The sequence below is a fragment of the Spea bombifrons genome, chromosome 3, assembly GCF_027358695.1.
Source record: "Spea bombifrons isolate aSpeBom1 chromosome 3, aSpeBom1.2.pri, whole genome shotgun sequence".
Taxonomy (NCBI): domain Eukaryota; kingdom Metazoa; phylum Chordata; class Amphibia; order Anura; family Pelobatidae; genus Spea; species Spea bombifrons.
Genome location: NC_071089.1, coordinates 111,814,055 through 111,821,236, shown reverse-complemented (window position 1 = coordinate 111,821,236; position 7,182 = coordinate 111,814,055). Strand labels below are relative to the sequence as shown.

General features: G+C 44.9%; 1 protein-coding gene across 1 annotated transcript in view; it reads left to right on the top strand.

Annotated features, from left to right (window-relative positions):
* Positions 1-5,185: 5,185 nt before the first annotated feature.
* Positions 5,186-7,182, top strand: part of PUM2 (pumilio RNA binding family member 2) — a 24,586-nt gene continuing 22,589 nt past the window's right edge. The window contains exon 1 of the mRNA XM_053461070.1: positions 5,186-5,294. The gene's annotated coding sequence lies outside the window, so the exon portion shown is untranslated. The remainder of the gene's footprint in view (positions 5,295-7,182) is intronic.

Below are 7,182 nucleotides of genomic sequence, written 5' to 3'. Positions count from 1 at the left end.
CACAGCCAGGTGGCCCATCTAGTCTGCCCGTTATCAAACCTTACCCATATTTTGCACCATTCTCTTTTCAATTATTCTTGAAAAGAACAGCCGTTCCAAACCAGATTTTGATTAATGGCATCTCATTTTAAAGAATACACTCCCAAGCCTCCCTGTGCCCTGCAGGGTATTTCTAGGCAGATCTGCTACGCCATGCCTCTTTGATGCCTCTTCTGGCACCGTAGCCTTGGCACGATAAACACATAGAGACCCATTGCGGCTTCCGGACTGACATTATTTTTAAAGGCCTGGATTTTAAGATGTCAGCAAAAACATGACAGCTTTCAAAAATGTTGATCCTTCAGATCTGTAATTTTGTGTTATGTCTCTGATACATTGTTTATTACATCTATGCTTACTTTCCTAGCAGGAATTACCAAGCATAAAGAATAGTTCTATAAATGAGATGATTTTCACTGCTTTAAATACAGGCCATACAAGCTCTCCTTGGAACAGAAGCTCACTGGGATTGGCAGAAGCTTGACGGCATTGAACCCTTCAAATTCACAATGATGTTGGCGAGTTGAAACTACGATTATCCTGCATGTTGTTTGGTCTGCTTCCTCTTACATGAATAAACACCAACCTAGAATAAAAAAACGATATAACTCAGCACTCTGTAAATAGTGACTTTTATTTGATCACTCGAGTGGTGAATAAACATCACTATTAGAGAGTGCTGAGTAATATCGTTTTTTATTCATACTTGTTCTTGGATTCGGTTCAGTCCTCCGGCATCTGAATATTGAGTGCTGCCGGACACTAGCGGCGGAGTGTGGTGGAGTGTAGACAATACCAACCAAACGTTGGGACACTGTATTGTTTACAAATGTTTCTAATAAGGGGCACTTACATAGACATATGCGATCATGGAACTCATGGATAGACTGCCCTCTGCAGTGAGGATTAGGAAGGTGGCTGCTGGGACACTACCTTTGGTCCCTCCCGGAGCGGCACCAAGCTACCGCCTCCTCCATCCGAAATTGCAGAGCTCTTGGATGTGACAGCTTTTTCTTGGGCTGGGACGATGTCCTGGGCCAGGCCTAGGGCAGAGCACAAGGTAAATATGCTGCTGCCTATGGCCGTTGTTATAACTACACCACTAAACCAAAACAGTCCGTTTCTAGCAAAGGTTTGCTCTTTGAAGACAAAAGTGATCCAGGAGTCCTGGTCAACGGAGCTGATACCAAGGAGAAATGGACGAAGGAAGAAGACAAAAGTAAAAGACAGAGGAAGAAGAAGAGAAGAGGTGGAGCTGCCGGAAAGAAGATGCGTAAGCGGTCAGCGGACAAGGTAGAGCAAAATTAGGAGAGGGGATTTGGGACCTCTGTGTAGCACCCCCCTGGTGAGTGGTACCTGGGGCAGACCTCCTCCCGGAATATTCATTCACACATCGGTGCAGCCTTGCGGAAATGATATATTTTAACTGAAGGTAATTACCTTATTTTATGATTTTGAAAGAAATATTCATAAACAATGATTATGAAAAAAACATTTTTAATCATTTTAAATATTGGATGACCGGGTGAGGTGGTGGCCAAGATGGGGTCCTGCTTGGTGCATAGGGTCCCTCTTGTGCAGCAGATTTAGTGGTTTGCAAGATAGACTAAGGTTTTTTAATATATATATATATATAGCCTGGAGTAAGGAAGAGAGATGGCAGATGCAATAGAAGCATGTAAATACTTAAGTAGAAGAGGCAAGCTTATTTAAAAGAAGGAACAATGTTAGAACAACAGGTCATAGTCTTAGGGGTAATGTAAGGATGTTCTACTTTACTGAGAGGGTAGTAGAAAAATGGAACAATGCCCCAGCAGAGTTGGTGGGGGATATTAAACAGGGATGGGATAGACATAAAGCTATCCTTACTATGGAACCAGACCAAGGACTGATATGATTTTGAATCCCTTAGATCAGGAAAAATGGACCGACTAGATGAGCCGAATGGCTCTTTATCCTGGTGTGGTCCTTGATTTGATATCAAGTTGATTGCACTTAAGCGTGTTCTGACCCTTGGGGTTCCTGACCTTCCTTTTGCTCAGCGATTTGACTTTGTTTCCATCATGTCTATGACCTGGTCCGTCTGACTACCCGCTCTGGAATTTAACCCCTGTTCATCTGACTACCCATCTAGTGTATGACCTTTGGCCCGCCTGACTTCCCGCTCTGGTTGTGATTCTGAGCTTGACTACATTTGTTTTTTTGTGGTTTCACTAATTTAGCAAATCGTGCCCCAGACACGATTTTCTCTTTCTCTGTGGTATTCGCTCTGTTTCAGAAACCTCACCTTGCATACTCAAGAACTATCATTTTAACATATTTATCTACTTATTCTGGAGCCTCCTCACTGTTAGGATCATCGGTACCCTGGTGGACGTTACTTGCGGTTTTTCCGCTTGTACTGTTTTACTGGGAGAATAACTTCTGCAGCGAGCACTTTTGCTATTGTCATTGAACACATTCAGCTAATGACTGTATATACTTTAGTTTGATTAGATGTGGTAAATTCGTTAAATGTGTATTTACAATAAATAAAACATTTGATGTCTATTTCACAGTAACACCAAATTTAAATGACAAAAAATCAAATTGCTAGTCCAAAAATAAGGTTCATTAGCACGTCATAGCAGACTTTTGGGAATAATACAATTTTAACTAAAGGTGATAGTATTTTGAAAGAATTACATAAGAAAGAATTACATAACAACAATTATGAGAACAAACAATGCTTTTTTTATTTAATAGTAAACATTGTATAGATGGTTTAAAGATGGAGCTGCCTCTGGACTCACGAAGAGTCATTCTTCAGCACACAGGAGAGAAAAAAACATTTATTCAATTATTAAAGGAAATCTCTGGGGAACTATGGCTTGAAGAACTACCCTTCCCTCTGGGCACTAACAGGCTAACTCTGACTAGAACTTAAATGTAAAGAAAAAAAAACAAGAAAAATACAAAACTATTAATTGGGATCATTAGGGTTGAAAGGCCTGGATTTTAAAATGTCATAGCAACAAGAAAAATGTATATATGTTGACACGCAGTTCACAGTCTTCAAATCTGTCGCTGGAATCCTGACACCCTGTGCATCTCTTTGCCGAAAAATACCAATCCATTAATTTTGTTGAAAAGATAAATGTTTAGATATCTCAATGCCTAGCCGTTCATTATTTTTTAAATTTCCTTTTAAGTGACATTTTATTGTGATATGAAACCATGAGGATTTACCTTTTCTCTTTCAATTTGAGGTCCCATGGTATTGGAGATGTGAGAGGAGACCAACTGAAATGTGGGAAGGGAGAGCTAATCAGATATGCTTGGTGGTTTGGATATGTCTTTCTAGGTGTTTAACCCCATGGGATAACTTTTGGTGTATCTAATGATTTATTTTTAACCTCAGAGGATTTCTCAAACACGTCCATGCTCCCTATTGCCTGCGAAAGCAAAACAGTGAGGCGTATCTCCTTCCTATTTATTTACCCCCATATACTGTATAAATCAACTGAATGCCACATGCAAAACCAGTAAAGCAGTTAAAGATCAACTGAATAACACGTACAAAGCCTCTAGTTTCAATCAAGGATTAAATAAACATAGCATTCTGGGTATAGAGCAACTGAATAACACACAAACCCAGCCTTGCAGGTCTAGGTCAGCTGAAAATCACATGGAAACTCAACAGTGAAGGTACAAATCATACAAATAATGCATGGGAAGCATTCAGGCATAGATCATGCCCCAAAGGCCAGCCATGACACCCGGATTGCACACACATAGGACATGCCCCAGTATCTAGACTGCATCCACAGGACTGGCCCTAGCACCCAGACTGCATCCACAGGACTGGCCCTAGCACCCAGATTGCATTCACAGGACTGGCCCAACACCCAAATTGCACACATATATTTCCATATGCGTCCAAATTACAGCCACAGGACTTGCTCCGACACCAAAGATTGCATCCATAGGACCCAGCACCCAAATCACACACACAAAGGACTTGCCCCTCTACCCATATTGCATCCACATGACTGACTTCCACATACGTGCGGTGAGAGGACTGGCGAGATATTCTAATCTACCCGACCTCTGGCAGAGCCGCAGAAGAAGGGCCCTCTAGGGCGAAGTACCCTGTGCGTGGGCACAGGTCACACAACCCAAATTCCGGCCCTGCCGGTAGCCAGCAGTACACGTACCAGCAGTGTCCCTACCTGTTTGGATCCTCGTCACACAGAAAGTGCGTGACAAAGATTTGCCTATTTGTTACTGAACACCTATACCTAATTACTGTAAATTCATTCATTTTAATACGTGTGTTATTTTAATTAAACCCCTGGAGACGTATAGGTTTTGCGTGTTATTCTCTTGATCTATATCTGCTAGGCTATGTTTCCATACATTATTTATGTATACCTGCAAATACAGAGTTTTTATGTGTTATTCAGTTGATCAATACCTGTAAGTGCTGTTTCCATGTGTTGTTTGTTTGATCTATACCTGAACTACATGGAGTAAGTAGGTTATATATTATTGTACTTTTGGGTAGGGGATAGTGAGGAAAGAGGTATCTGATGTGGAGACAGAAGGGGAATGTTATCCCCCCCAGATTTTTGGTCTTAGGGTGAATAAGCGAGGGCAAAAAATGAACTGGGTCTTAGTGAGGGTGAGTGAGGGCAATAAATGAACCGGGTCTTAGGAAGGGTGAGTTTGGGAAATAAATGTAGTGCAGAGAGAATGAACGATATAAAAAGGAATAGCGAGACTCCGGGCAGCCACGCGAGGTAAATAAAAGCAGGAAAGTGCCTGGGGTGCAATAAATGTTATTAATTTATGATGTGGAATTACATAGCGCTATCATACTACGTAGCGCGGTACAAGGGTTGTATATTAAAGTGATAATAAATGGATGGAGTACCTGAGGGGGTGAGTGAGGGCAATAAATGCATTACATGTTTTGAGGTCTGAGAGGGGGTAAGAAGCAATAAATATGTCCCGAGGCTGAGTGGGGGTAATACACTTGCTGAGTGTTACCCCTCTGGGGCAGTAGCGGGGTATAAGGCAGGAAGTGAGGGGGCTGAGGAGGTGCCCAGCCGCCCGTCCTCCCTCCCTCTCTCCCAGGCTGCAGTGCGCACGGAGAGGGGGTGTAGCCGTACGGCCGCCGAGCACTCGCCATGTTGCCGTGACTCGGGCCTCCAGCTCGCAGCCTAAGTGTTGGCGGCTCAGGCCTCGTTCTGGAGCTGTCACCGGAACCGGCGGTGAGTATCCCGTTCACAGTGGCCAGGGCAGGAGGGAGGACGGCCCGGGCCGAAGCCCCGCGGGAGGCGATAGATGGGCGGTCTATCTCACACCGGGTGCAGGGGACGGGGTCAGGCCCGCAGGATCTACAAGGGACTGGCCGGCGTGGGGGGGAAGGGGCCCTGACCCGCGGCTAAGCACCTGGAAGGGATGCGGGCCAGCAGCTGGGAGCGGGGGAAAGGGCCTCGGCCTGCGCCGGGCACAAAGGAAATAAACGTGGTGTAGACGGGGCCTGGTCGGCAGTAGGTACTGGGGGATGAACCGGGCCCTCATGGGACAGCGGGGTGCAGGTGAGGAGCCTGTCCGGGGGAGAGGGGCAGTAAGCCGGTTAAGGTGTTTGTTAAACCCCAATCACGGAACATCTGTATTTACTGCCAGTAAGAACTATTCTAGGGCGGCACGTTTATCCTGCCCATTCGGTGCCCGCCCGGTGTAGGAGGTAGCCCGGGAGCAGGGGGTCGGGGAGAGGGTAGCCTGGGGGCCACACTGTGATCTAACATGTGAAGAAGAGACCGCTGAGGTCCTGAGCGAATAGGCAGCTTTACATCTTGTCCGGTGCTGGCATGCGGTGACCTGTCTGTAAACACTTTCTCTTGGGCTATTGTGGCTGTATCCCTTATACGCACACGCGTGTATCCCTTATACGCACACACGACCGGACCTCAGGTGCAGGTAGACGCGCGTTCACGTGTGATACTCTGCACATGCCGTTTCAGGTACATAATCTGTTGGGGGGGTTATCTGTGTTCGGGGGTCGATTTCCCCAGAACCCCCTAAACAATCTACGCATCTAAAAGTACTTTTAAGTGCGATGCTTCGTTACCTGAGGGAGAAGCTGCAGCGGAAGGTAAATCCTCCTGCAATCAGTGGGATCGCTTTCCATCCGAGGGGTCTGACCGTCCGTCTCTGTGCATCGCTGCCGCTGCGGAGACCTCTCAGCAACCATATGTACCAAAGCGTAACGGCCGGGGGGGAGTCTGTCTGTCTGATCCCGGTTCAGGGCTGCCTGGCGTCTGTAGCTTCAGGCTGTCTGTGTTTATAATACACACGCTCTCGCACACGCTCGCACCGTGTTACATATGACCTGGTTTTAGGACCTGTGTGAAGGGAATAGTTTGTGATGTTATATGAGGACAGACTGCGTATACAACACGCGGGTTTATATCTCATCTGACGGATATTCCACTTATAGTTATCGCTTCAGAGAGCCGGGCCCCTCATCGTGTAAATACGTAACGCGCTGCCGTATGTGCGATGTATAAATAAGCGCTTAATAATGCACGTGTGTTATTTATATATATATATATATATATATATATAGTGTGGGTACAGCTGTAACGTGTTGGTTCTGAGCGTGCGCTGTATTACACATACAGCACATACAGAGGAAGGTGTTGTTGGATATTTGGATATGGAGGGGGGGTGTAATTGGGTGGGGGGTATTATTTGCCCTCGGTTGGGGAGTGTTACTCATTCTGTGTGTTTTAGGTCTGAGTTATGCAGTCAGTGTTTGGTGAGCTGTATTTTGCATTATTATTATTATTATTATTATTATTTGATACTTTCCTTTTAGTCTCAGCTTTTATAATTTTATTTTGGCTCGCCAGCTCCTTCTTGTTTGTGAAAAAGACAGAACTGTGATTCACGTTTTTATTATTATATACTAAGTTTTGGCATATATTGTATTTAGCAGGGGACCCTGCTTTAAAGAGACGTGCGCGCATGTATACATTATAATCTACACTCACCGGCCACTTTATTAGGTACACCTGTTCAATTGCGCGTTAACAACTAATCAGCCAATGCATTTAGGCATGTAGACGCGGTCAAGACAACTTGTTGAATCCG